We start from the raw sequence: 14,554 nt of genomic DNA on the forward strand, positions 1-14,554 counted from the left end.
TAGGAATCATGAATTAAACCATGGATTAACGAATACATTTCACTTTTATCAATAGTTTAGTCATATGAACATGACATTAGGTGACCTTCAATCCTTGTTTAAAAAGAATATACAATTGTAATTTTAAGTGAATTTATCGTCATTGTTTATAACTTTTTCCAATAAAATTCCTTCGATTACTTTTGTTATATTTGTTATTTTCGTTATTTTGTTAAATATGATACTTTAATATTTTATACTTTGATCACCCTTGTTACTTACGTCGAACTAACTTAACTGTCATAACGTCTAGAGTGGCTTCTCTATGCTAATTTAGTCTTTCATACTCGTATGAAACGTGTAGAAATTAGACATCTATTTCCTTTAATAGAATAAACTACTAATAAGAATTCTCATGATTGTATAATTACACTCATGATTATAGGTTGAAGAGGTAGGTCCCAGCAGGGCTCAGTTGGTCCCGCATGACTCACCTTGAACAGGGATGTCTGCGCAAAGACCATCTACTCCTGCAGGACCCACCATGCTCAGAGAAGCCTACGCGCAGTATGCAAGCTGCATACGCAGGGAAAAGCCTCCCAATGGTAAAGTAACCCGCCTGTTCCCGCAGTTGCGGATACAAGCCATCAGGGAAGGCTACCCGCACAGCATAGCTACACGCATAAGGCTTAACACTTACAAATATTCAGTGTCACCTGAAAGAATGAGCAAAGGCGGGAGGGGGAAAACTCCCGCCAAAATGGGCCAGTCCGTATGATGGAGGATCTTTTGCGTGATACCTGACGAGGTAAAGACAAAAGATCTGACCAAGAATGCGACAGCTCACTGACAGCAGCGTGGCAGACAGCACGCCACAGCACTGTGACCAATAGCCGCCGCCTGCCCACCAACTCCTGCCAGACCACGTGCCTAGCCTGCAGTTGGTAGAAGACGAAGAGTGCACGGCACGCCTGCTCTGTGTCAGCCGCTACCTATCCACCACTCACAGGTAGGGCACGTGCATAGGTTACAGTTGGTAGCGTGTTGGGCCGGCTAAACCCCTTGGAAACCCACCTTCGGCTATAAAAGACAGCAAATGGTATTATCATTTCATCATCTACTATCTCGTATAACTTACTTGATAACTGCTCTAATAGTATTCATATACTTTTATATTCAAAGAGCAATATAGACTGATTCTCACGCCGGAGGGTGGTCACAAGGAGGAACCCCCCCCCTTCTCAGTGACGAGCTTACGGTGTCTGTTTTGCAGGTTCCCTGAAGTACAACTTACTCTGCTGGACCTAACCTTCGTGGGAAACATTACTTAGCCCCCAGATTACCTATAATCTGCCCGGGGTCACTTAGTGTTTCTTCATTGGCGCCATCCGTGCATAAAGCTAGAACTACATCTTTCTCCAGTTTTTCAAAACTTCCAAGATGACTAGAGAAATTCCGGTAACCACAACCCCAGCCACTGGGGTAAACACCGGCAACACAATGTTTACAAACACTACCCCAGCCACCCAAGCTGGGGCAAGTGAAGTACATTTTACGAACACTACCCCAGTCACTCATGTAGGGGCAAGTGGAGTAAATATTCCACTGGGATTCACTGATACCCAGCTGGAAAAACGAACTCGAGCCCCTCGCCAAACACTTGATCAAGTGAAGGCATGGGCCGAGGCACGTCAACGAGAATTTCAGGCTGAGTTGGACGAACGCTTGCGTTCAGTCCAACAAGCTGAGGAATTCGGTAGTACTCGCCAGCACCTCAACATGAGTAGTGAGTACGAGCACTCGGACGACGAGAGGGAAGACTCCGACACCGACGCGAACCCTCGCCATAGGGCGAAAGGGAAGCGTAAGGAAACGGATCCCCAGCCAAAAAGGAATTTTGGGGAAGCATTCCAACCAGTCACGGAAAAAAGCTCGCGTGACTTCTCCAAGGCCTTTAGACCTACTGCCACAAACGCAGGAAGGTCAAAATTTGCAAGGGACATTGCAGAAGCAATCGCCCCGAGGAGTGCCAAACAAATGTCCAACATTGGCACATACGATGGTCTATCCGACCCAGATGACCATCTGAACAGGTTCATTGCGGGGGCAACCGTCAGTAACTGGACGGAACCCACGTGGTGCTACATGTTCCAGATGACTCTGGTAGGAGCAGCCAGAGCATGGTTCGACCGTTTACCGGTCCACCACATTTATGACTGGGCAGACTTCCAGAACAAGTTCAGTCAACAGTTTAGTCAACAGAGGAAGCACACTGAGGAGCAGTGGACGATCCTCAACTGTGTGAGAGAAGAGGATGAATCCTTACTGGACTTCATCACCCGCTTCAACTCCAAGAAGCTGAGTCTGGGCAACATCAGCGAAGACCTCGTTCGCGCCGCTTTCATTCAGGGCGCTGAGTACCCAGAACTTATCCGCACTCTGACGGGTAAAGACGGCATGCCATCCACATGGGATGCCATAATGACGGCAGCCAAGCGCTTCGCCGAAACGGAGAAACAGCTGGGAAGAGATCTCCCCCAGAATACAAACCTCTACACACAGAGGACAAGGGAGAACAATGTGAGAACCGCCCGGCTAAACAAAAAGAGGCGGCAAGGTATTTGGCAGTCAAGGATAAACTTTGACACCCCCTCAAGCTCTCGCCCTCTGGTTGGCGGAAGGGACAACACGCACCCTTCGAACCGGAAAAACCGTTGGACGCCACTCACCAAGAGCGTCACGGAGATATTTGCCACGGAAAAACTGCCATGGCCAAAAGCCCCAGCGATCCGACAGAAACCCAATGCGGATCAGAGCAAGTCTTGTGACTTCCATGGGACAAAGGGCCATAGCACTGAGGAGTGCACATCCTTGAGGGACATCGTCGAGACATTCGTCAAGGATGGGAGGCTCGCACACCTCGTGGCATCTATCAAGAAGGGAGGGAGGAACGACAACAGGTACAGGGGTAACGGACGAAAGCCCGTCGACATCAGCATCAACATGGTCCATGGTAAGGTCAGAGGAAGAAAGAGACCGATGACCGAACCATGTGCATGGAAAGAAGCAGAAGTGCGCTTCCCGCGAGTGCCGGGAGGCCCAAACAAAGAAGGCCCCATTATCATTAAAAGCCAGCTGGGGCACTACATCACCTCCCGCACCCTCGTTGACAATGGCGCATCGTCGACAGTGATGTACAGGCAGTTCTTCGACAAGCTCGATGATGAAGACAAGGAACGCCTGGAGACGGTCTACGCTTCAATGGAAGGGTTTGACGGCAGCATGAACACTCCCTTGGGCATCCTATCTTTCCCCGTCACTCTCACCGATGGGAATTATTCACGCACGGAGGATGTGGATTTTGTTGATGAAAAAACCACATCATACGTATGACATCCTATTCGGGAGAGACGGGATGGCAAGATTCAACGCCGTGGTATCCTCAGTCCACGGCATGATGGGATGGCCAACAACTGAAGGCGTAGCGATGATCACGGGCATTCCCCAGGTATGCATCGCATCTGTCTCCTCTAAACCCAAACCGAAGATGGCCAAACAAACCATCACTGAACCTGAACAGTGGGCATTCAATGGGAAATATCCCGATCAGGCCGTTACCATTGGCCCGACAATTGTTGATCCAACACGCACCTTACTCAAGCGCTTACTGCAGCGAAACGCAGACATCTTCGCGTGGACACCAGCCGACATGACTGGTGTACCCCGGGGAAAGGCAGAGCATAAGCTCAAATGCGATCCGGCCGTTACGCCGATCGTACAAAAGCGCAGAGTAATGGGGCCCGAGCAAACCAACGCGTGCAGAACCCAAGTCAAGGAACTCCTTGATGCGGGCATCGTGCGCGTCAGCAAATATCAAACATGGGTTGCAAATCCCGTAATGGTACCGAAGAATAACAAACAATGGCGCATGTGCATAGATTTCAAAGATTTGAATAAAGCATGCCCCAAAGATTGTTATCCGTTGCCAGAAATTGATCTCAAGGTGGATTCGGTGGCACCATTTCGCCTTAAATGCTTCTTGGATGCGTATAAGGGGTACCATCAAATCCACATGGCTGTAGATGACCAGGACAAAACCGCCTTTCGGACGCCCGATGGCACATTTTGTTATAAAATGATGCCGTTCGGACTTAAGAACGCAGGGTCCACGTACCAACGACTAATGGACAAAGAGTTTCACGCCCAAATTGGGAGAAACTTGGAAGTCTATATGGATGATTTGGTCATCAAAAGCCCCGAGCCAGAGGCGATGTTGAAAGACATTGAGGAAACTTTCAACACGCTCAGAAAGATAAACATGAAGCTCAACCCGAGCAAGTGTTCATTTGGGGTGGAAGAAGGGAAGTTCTTAGGAGTCATTATTACTAAAGATGGCTTCAGAGCGAACCCTGAAAAGGTCGAAGCCATTGTCAAAATGGAATCACCTACCACCATAAAACAGGCTCAAACACTTAATGGACGACTAGTCGCGCTTAACCGCTTTTTGGCAAACCATGCGGATAGGTCGTTCCCTTTTGTGTCAACGCTAAGAAATTGTTTAAAGAAAACGCACTTCCGCTGGACACCAGAAGCGGAAGCAGCTTTTCAGGAGATTCGATCACGCCTGATCGAACTCCCAACACTCACAGCACCACAAGCGGGGGAGGAGTTAATCCTATACCTCTCCGCAACAGATAGAGCAACCGGGGCAGTCCTGCTTGTAGAACGAAAAGGCATCCAGATGCCAATCTATTATGTTAGCCGCGTGCTGGCAGACGCGGAAACCCGGTACTCTACCCTGGAAAAACTGGTCTTGGCACTTATACACGCTTCACGCAGGTTGAGACGATATTTCCAGGGTCACCCAATCACTATTCTCACCAACTTCAAACTCTCAAATGTTCTAGGCAAACCCGAGTTATCGGGACGTCTAGCCAAATGGGCAATTGAATTGGGAGAATATGCGATTCAATACAAGCCGAGACCAGCCATTAAAGGTCAGGTCCTGGCTGATTTTATTGCAGAAGTCCCCGCTTCACGGGAGAAAGAGTGCCAGGAGGAGGTTCAACCCTCCCCAGCACACGAAATCGATGAAGTCTGGCGACTCTACACTGATGGAGCAGCTAGTAACGAGGGTTCAGGCGCAGGGTTAAAATTAACAAATCCAGCAGGCCAGGAATATACTTATGCTATTCGGCTGGATTTTCCAAGTACGAATAACGAAGCTGAATATGAAGCATTCCTGGCCGGATTGAGGATTGCGCGAAAGATGGGTGTAAAAAATTTGGAAGCCCACGTAGATTCCATGCTAGTGGCAAACCAAATAAACGGGACGTACACGGCTGTGAACGACACAATGGCCCTGTACCTTGCCCAAGCAAAAGCCATCATGCGCGATTTTAATGATTGTAAAGTGATACACGTCAAGCGCAGCGAAAACAAATCTGCGGATGCGTTAAGCAAGCTTGCATCACTGGCCTTCACCCACTTGGGAAAGGACATCCGCGTGGAACTCCTCGAAACACCATCAGTCCCGCACAAGGAAATTTGTGTCATCCAAACCGGTACAGAAACATGGATGACCCCAATAATAAAATACCTTGAAGCAGGAACGTTACCAGAGTCGAAGTCACAGGCAAGAAAACTACGCTGTAAAGCACTGAATTATCAGCTGGTCAATGACACCCTTTACAGACGTAACTTTCTTGGCCCATTGTTAAGATGCGTGGACAACCAAGATGCTGACTACCTCCTAAGGGAGGTTCACGAAGGCATCTGTGGAGTACACGCAGGCCCCCGCGCTGTGGTAGCCAAGCTAAACAACGCGGGATACTTCTGGCCGGGGATGCATATGGACGCGTTGGCATACATCAGAAAATGCAGATCTTGCCAGCTTTACGCACCCAACACGCATCGCCCGAAAAATGAACTTGTTCCTGTCACTTCCTCGTGGCCATTTCAGAAGTGGGCCATTGACGTGACAGGCCCATTTCCAACAGCAGCTGGGAATGTTCAGTTCCTAGTGGTAGCCATTGACTACTTCACCAAATGGATAGAAGCGAAACCTTTAGCCCAAACAACCGCAAAGCATATCAAAAAATTTATTTGAGAATTTATTATTTGTCGTTTTGGACTTCCACAGAATTTGGTAAGCGACAATGGCACCAACTTTGCTGACAAGAAGCTACAGCAGTGGCTGAAAGAACTTCAAATCACCCACACCTTTACCTCAGTGGCACACCCGCAAGGTAACGGTGAGGTGGAAAGAGCAAATAAGAGCATCGTCGAAGGCATAAAGAGAAGACTCTTGGAACATAGATCCGGTTGGGTGGACGAGCTTCCACACGTCCTTTGGGCAAACAGAACGCTGAAGAAGACCAGTACGGGAGAAACCCCGTTCAGTCTCACTTATGGCACTGAAGCCATGATCCCAGTCGAAATCGGTTTACCCTCACCAAGGGTCTTAATCCAACCAGAAGACAATGATGCGGAAAGACGGTTAGACCTTATGCTAACCGAAGAGCGCAGAGACTTAGCCGCCGTGCGTGAAGAAAACTACAAACGACAAATGCAAAAATACTACAACACGCGGGTAAAACTCTGCAACTTCAAGGAAGGAGACTACATACTGCGTAACAACGAGGCTTCGAACCAACAACGCCCAGGAAAGTTGGCCCCGATTTGGGAAGGGCCATACATTATCAAAGAAGTTCTGGGAAAGGGCGCGTACCGGCTCGAAAGGCTCGATGGCACTCCCATCCCTAGAACATGGAATGGAGCTCAATTACGCAAATGTTATATGTAGATCAATTCCAACTTGTAAAGAAAAGGCCTAGAGCCACTTCTAATGGAAATGATTCTCCTTTCATGATGTATTAATAGCTTGTAACCTATGAACTTCCCTTACGGGAAGAAGTAGTTGCGTGTGGAAGGCGGCAATACCCGCATAAACACAACGCCAAAATGTTAAAAAGTTCTAAGGAAAACCTACACGCAGGTCAGATGTAGGTAAAGTTTAGCCATCCTTGTAAGTGCAAGTGACGGTCTTATCCGCACAATCACAAACAAGGAAGCCAAACTTAACTTACCATCTACCACGTTAAAAGGTTAACTTATGAACACTTAAAAAAAAAAAAAGGGATAAGAAAAACCTACACGCAGGTCAGATATAGGTCTAAAGTTAAAGCCATCCTACTAAGTGCAAGTGACGGTTGCACCCGCACAATCACGAAAGAGGAAGCGAAAACTTTAGTCCATTATCAACCACGTTCAAAGGTTTAACTTAATGCCTTAGAAATTTCGAAAAGGAAAACCTCACGCAGGTCAGATAGAGGGTAAAGATTAGCCATCCTACCAAGTGCAAGTGACGGTTTTACCCGCACAATCACGAAGGAGGAGGCGAAACTTAAACCCATCATCAACCACGTTCAAAGGTTCTTATTCTAAACACTTGGGAAATTGCTAATTTAAACTAAGTATGCAAGTCATAAGTTTATAAAGCAAAGAACCCAAGGAAGGAAATAACAATCTTATACGCAAAGAGATTAATATTTCACAATCAATTACAAGAATGGCTGGGTAACTACCCGCCTAAAAGAAATCTATACAAGGCTAAGTCTATCCTAGCAGTGGGAAGGGATCTTCAGGATCAGGCTTCAGGGCCACCTCCACTTGGACCAGCACCGTCAGAGCGCGGCTGCCCAAGGAAAGCCTTAAGGATGCTTAGCCCATCATCAGCAGCAGCAGCTTCATTCACCTTCTCCACCACTGGATGCGGGAAGGCAGCGTACTGATTCACAGCTTGGTCATAAGCAGCTTCAGTATTAACATTGAATAAAGGGAAGTTGGAGGGCGGAAAGCCTCTCTCAGCAAACCCTAGACCAAGCAGGAAGCCAGTCTTCTGCCCATCCTCATGAGAAGCGTTGAGGGCTGCGCTCATTGCATCGTCGTAAGAGGTCTCTGAAAGGACCCGACGCACAACCTACAAAAGAAAATTACAAGTTAGAACATTTTCTAATTACGAGCGGAAAGCGTAAAGAAAAAGATAAAGATACCTCAGGCAACGCTTCTCGAAGCAGCCATTGGAGGGTAGCTTGACTTTCTTTGTAAGCACGTTCGGCTCCGCTTTTATCAAGGTTGGCAAGTTGAACTTCCTTGGCGGCAGCTTCTTCGACGCTTTTGAGTTTCCTTTCAGTACGGTCAAGCATCCCCCTCTGGTCAAGGATCTCCTGCAGCTTCTTGGCATCTTCCATTGCCAAGGCGTCATGAGCATGCTGAAGAGCCTTTAATTTGCATTTAAGCTGCTCATTCTCTTCGCGAAGTGGCTCAGCAACAGCTTCAGCCTTGGCAGCCCTCTCAGTTGAGTTTCGCGCAGTCTCCTTGGCCAGCCGAAGCTGTTCATTCACAGCTTGGGCAGCCTTGGAGCGGGCCTCGAGTCGCGCCTGGACTTCAACCTCGAGGGCCTTGAATGCCTTCTCCTTCTCGGCTGCGGCAGCGGCCAACTGCCGGTTCTCCTCCCGAAGAGCCCGCGCTTCAGATACATCTTTGGCGCGAGCTGCTTTTAACTTGTCGTTTTCACGACAAAGCAGCTCGACGCGGGGCTGCGTTCGGGCCTGGAGAACCCGAAGCTCATTGGTTAGCCTACCCTCTTGGTAGCTAGCCATGGCTTCCCCCAACGCACCATGAGGAGCAGCGTGGCGAGCCCAGTCCACGCACTCCACAGGGGTGCGAAGGGTTGTTCCTCGGCGTATGTTCCATCTTGGAACATACACTTCATTGGAATCCGACACTGCAAAAGAAACAAAGGCAGTTAGGAAAAGATGACAAAAATATACAAAGAAAAAAGAACCCTACGTACCTGTAGGGTCAATAACAGGCCGATAGCCGCCAAACCCATCACCTGAACCTAAAGGAAATCCATCCAACAGGTCAGGCAGACGGGAAGGTGGCGTAGATCGGCGGGAAGCCCGGCGCGTACCTGATGGTCCGGCCGTCGGTGCCGGTGGCGCAGGTATAGTGGCAGCCGCCGTGGTAGCCATTGTTGGCGCCGTCTCCTCAGCAACAGTAACCGCCGGCTCCGTGAAAGATGCTGTAAAAATTGCACTCACGACCGGCGGAGACACCTTCTCAGCTGGAACAGCCTCAGGAAGGCTGGAACCAGCGGAAGCAAGCGTAGACGCCTGGGTCGACGCCTCGGGAAGGCTGACCGAGCCTACCGTCATTGGCGGGGGAATACTTACTCCAACTCCACCCTGGAATGCGTCAACATCCACACCTGCACAAGCAAAAGTGTTAGAAAAATTTATTTGAAACAACAAATCTAGACAAGAATTATGGGGGTACTTACGGGGTTTCTTGAGCTTGAACGCACGGACGAGCGGGGGCGAACCCGATGGAGCCGGCCTCTTGACACCGGTAACCGTCGTCGTCGCTGCCTCCCCGGAGGTAACACCTGCAGCCTCCGGAGCGGTGGTCTCCTCACCACCGGGCTTCCCCGCCACCTCTGCATTATCTGACTCCGAGTCAGATAGGACTACCGGGTCGGCCGTAGAGGCCACCTTCTCCTTGCCTTTCCCGACGGCAGCCTTTTTCTTCCGCACCAGTGGAGGACCTTCTGCGGATTCCTCAGAAGAAGAAATGTCATGAACTCCAGCAGCAGGCACAGCATTGAGAGGTTCAGGGTAGAAGATAGGCTTACCTGGCCGTCGGTGGCTCAGGATCTCTTGGCCTGGCGGGTAAACCTCCACGAACCGACCCGCAGTCTGCTCTAAGATGGGCAACTCGTTCTCGTCCAGAGCACGAGTACCCATCCGCGCAGGACCATCTTCCTCCCGCGGATTCAGGAGCGACTGAAGATCGTTACCCTCTGAAATCAACAAGAAAGTTAGAAAAAATCGTAGTCAGCAAAAAAGAAACAAGACATACCATAAGGGGTAGAGTTCGAACCATATTCAAGGACGATCGGAACCTTATCCGCATTCGCCGCCTTCCACACCCGGCTCATCCCCAGCATCACCATCGCCGACTCCGGAAAACGGAAAACCGGGGACTGGACCCGGGATATCTTCGCGAACCATTCCGCCTCCTCGTAGTTGATGGCGGGAAGGTTCGGAAGCGGCTGGCCATTCTTGAACTTCATGGCAATGGGGATGGCTCGAGCGGATATAAAGAAGAACTCTCTTCTCCATGAGCGAAGACTCCGCTCGGTGGTACAAATCTTTAAACCCTTGATACGGGTTGTAAGAGTGTACCACCCTTGGATGCACCTCCAAGTATAGAAGGTCATCAGGCGGTCAACAAGGGGCTCAAGGCCCAGTATCCGGCACACCCACTCAAAGTGCCGGACCTTGGCAATGGCCATGGGGTGCACCTCTGTCAGGTGCACACCGTGCCTCTCTAGGACACGGTACACAAACTTTGTCAACGGAAACCTAAGGTTCCCGTAGACAAAGAATGCAGCATAAACCCCGATCTTGCCACTAGGGGCATCGTACACAGTATGGTGGGGCTCAGGAAACTCAGGCTCGAGAGACTCGAGCATGAACTTCCTGACGATATACTGGTACAGCTCGACAGGAAGATAACACTGGCATTCGCCAGCAGTCTTCTGATCATCAGCATCGTGAGAAGACATGGTGGAAGAAAGAAGAGATTTCAGAGCAATGCTTTACTGAAAAAGAGAAATTCGCCGGAAATTACTGGAGAAGAAGAGATGAAAGTGGAAAGTGTGAATTGCAAATAACCTTCTCCCCCTTTATATAGCAATCGCAATTAATGCGATGAATTTAATACGGAAGAGAGAGAAATCAAAGGTGCAATGAAACTATGACGCGTGGCAAAAGCAAACTGGCAACAGCTGTCAAAAAGGACGTGTGCCAGAGATTTCGCGGCTACGCGCCCGAAATCCCGTGCCCACGCGCCCGAAATCCCGTGCCCACGCGCCTGAAAAAGCAACTGGAATGACCACATAATGTCATGTCGCCATAACTTCTGGCACGTCCTGACACAGTCAGAAGAAACCGTCGCACGACGTTTGAGGTATTGGGTTGTTATCCATCCAACTCTTCAAATTTCAAAATTTAAAAATTTGAAGACTAAGGTTCAAAAAAGTAAGCGGGAAAATACCCCTTACCTTGGCAAACAAGTAACCATAAGCCGGGTGTGGGTACAGTGTAAAGGCAAAACCCTTCACATACCTAACACCCGCAGGGAATTGAAGCCAAAATATTTGGCAACCAAGTAACCATAAGACGGGTGCGGGTACAGTGTAAAGGCAAAACCCTTCACATACCTAGCACCCGCAGGGAATGGACGCCAGGAATACCTTGGAAGTAAAGTAACCGTAAGACGGACGCAGGTACAGTGTAAAGGCAAAACCCTTCACATACCTAGCACCCGCTGAGAATTGAAACCAGGAAGGATCTTCTGGGCAATGCTTGTGAAAACGGAAGTAATATCCCCGCATTGCGGGAACATCGAGTACTACGTTGTTTGAGGCTCCAAGATGGAATTGGTGGTTTAAACATAATTGATCACTATGTTCAAAAACTACCAGAACCACAGGGAGAATCCGCACAACTAAGACTCAATGCTCCTGACTTGCGAGGAGGTTACAGACCTACCCGCATCATACCCAAAGACCAAGCAGGAAACTCGGGAATTTCTGCAAGTGACAAGGACTTCCGCGGGAAGAACCCCCATGGAAAACCTTACAAAAACCCCTTTTCAAAACCCTTTGCTTAAGTCCAAAAATTCACCTCACTTTATTACACATTCGTGAGAAGAACATTGGACTGGGGGGACTTGAAGAGGTAGGTCCCAGCAGGGCTCAGTTGGTCCCGCATGACTCACCTTGAACAGGGATGTCTGCGCAAAGACCATCTACTCCCGCAGGACCCACCATGCTCAGAGAAGCCTACGCGCAGTATGCAAGCTGCATACGCAGGGAAAAGCCTCCCAATGGTAAAGTAACCCGCCTGTTCCCGCAGTTGCGGATACAAGCCATCAGGGAAGGCTACCCGCACAGCATAGCTACACGCATAAGGCTTAACACTTACAAATATTCAGTGTCACCTGAAAGAATGAGCAAAGGCGGGAGGGGGAAAACTCCCGCCAAAATGGGCCAGTCCGTATGATGGAGGATATTTTGCGTGATACCTGACGAGGTAAAGACAAAAGATCTGACCAAGAATGCGACAGCTCACTGACAGCAGCGTAGCAGACAGCACGCCACAGCACTGTGACCAATAGCCGCCGCCTGCCCACCAACTCCTGCCAGACCACGTGCCTAGCCTGCAGTTGGTAGAAGACGAAGAGTGCACGGCACGCCTGCTCTGTGTCAGCCGCTACCTATCCACCACTCACAGGTAGGGCACGTGCATAGGTTACAGTTGGTAGCGTGTTGGGCCGGCTAAACCCCTTGGAAACCCACCTTCGGCTATAAAAGACAGCAAATGGTATTATCATTTCATCATCTACTATCTCGTATAACTTACTTGATAACTGCTCTAATAGTATTCATATACTTTTATATTCAAAGAGCAATATAGACTGATTCTCACGCCGGAGGGTGGTCACAAGGAGGAACCCCCCCCCCCTTCTCAGTGACGAGCTTACGGTGTCTGTTTTGCAGGTTCCCTGAAGTACAACTTACTCTGCTGGACCTAACCTTCGTGGGAAACATTACTTAGCCCCCAGATTACCTATAATCTGCCCGGGGTCACTTAGTGTTTCTTCATAGGTGTAAATCTATTTGCCAATACGTTTACTACATGTCTACTTCGTGATTTAAAAAGAAGTTACAATTATCATTTCAGTTGGTTAGTCATTAGGCTGGTTGTTGTGGAGAATGATTTAAAGCATTCACAACACATGCTCTAAAAATATGTGAGAGAGTTTAAAAATTATCGGATGTGGTTGTGAGTAGAGGGAAAGCAAAAGGTTATACATGAAAGTTAAATTTGGGGTTTCACTGTTTATGCCGTTTAATTTTTTAATATTTTTTGAAAGTAGTTGTGAGTGAAAAAAAAAAAGAAAATATAACGATAAAATGTATAAAAATGTATTACTTAATTAAAAAATAGAGATAAACTATTGTGATTTTTTTGTAATTATATGTATATGGATAGGGAATATATTGTGAATATCAGTTCGTTAAAGCATCAAGTCACTACCACAGTACCACGTACACACTGAGTGAGACTTTAACTAACTCACATGTTAAGGTTTAATAACTAGACATTAAATAATAAAAAACAAAAATGATTGGTTATTTAAGGGAGGCCCCACCATTTTCTTGTTAAAAGTCCTGAATTATCCCACCATAGTGAATCGGATATCCGAAAATCTGGAAAAAAATAATTATTATAAAAAACTTTTAAGTCGGATATCCGAAAAATTATCCTAAATATCCATAAAATTATTTGAAATATCCACAAAATTATTCAAAAAATTGTCCGAAATATCTTAATATTATCCAAAATATATAAATAATATTTATTATCTAACAGTTAAAAAAATATTTCGAATAGTTCAGATATCCGAACTATCTGAAAATTTTAAAAATCATTATCCGGATCTGAAAATTTGAATATCCGAGATTCAGTCGGATTGTCAGATATTTCATATACGAATTCAGATTTTTTTAACACCCTATCCACAACAAATAACCTTAGAGCATTCTCAGTCTATTCCCTACCATATATCCATATATATATATCATATAATTACACTAAAAATCACTGTATTTTCTCTCTCATGTTCAATTAAATAATAGTTTTTAAACATTTATCATTATTTTTTTCTCTCTTATTCACTCACAAGCACTTTCAGAAAATATTAAAAAATTATACAATGTGAACAGTAAAACCCCAAATTTAACTTTCCCATATAACATTTTTTCCCTCCTCTACTCACAACCATTTTCATAACCATATCAATATATCATATAATTACAAACCTCTCTCACAAAAATATAGGGAACAGACTGAGAATGCTCTTAACGTCTACAATTATTTAACATGTTATTATAAATATTATTGCAAAATAGAACATAATATTCATTTTTCCTTGAAAGGTCAAAGGATCCTACTTTTGGCGCATGGTGAGGTTATGGTTATGAGCTCGATACCAACTAATCATATGTTTTCTGAACTGGCTCAGAATTTCAAACCAGCTTAAAGGTTATTTTTTTTTAAGAAAAATAAGATTACAATATTTTCTCAAACAACTCTCACTAAAAAGACGACCAAACTAGCTCAATGCTAGAGTCTAGAAAAAATAAGAAAAACTTACAAAGGAGAAATTGCACTAGTCAATCAACTTTAATCTTTTAAACGAAGATCTATGCTTTATTCGAAGAAACGACAAAGATTTGATGTCTTCAATCATACTGGGCTCCGTTATGACCCTTCGGTTCAAATATCTATTCGTTTCTTAATTACCAAATGCATCAACCTGCTGTCATTATAATTCCTCGTAGGATCTTTTATTGCACAGGGGGGCTAATTTGTGACTTGTGAGTATGTCGCAGACCGAGAAGACGAAAATGGGAAGAATTTTGCACCATGAACTAACA

Source organism: Bidens hawaiensis, unplaced genomic scaffold (assembly GCF_021521415.1).
Source record: "Bidens hawaiensis isolate Kalapana, Puna unplaced genomic scaffold, B.hawaiensis_p1.1 tig00014716_1, whole genome shotgun sequence".
NCBI classification, from domain to species: Eukaryota; Viridiplantae; Streptophyta; class Magnoliopsida; order Asterales; family Asteraceae; genus Bidens; species Bidens hawaiensis.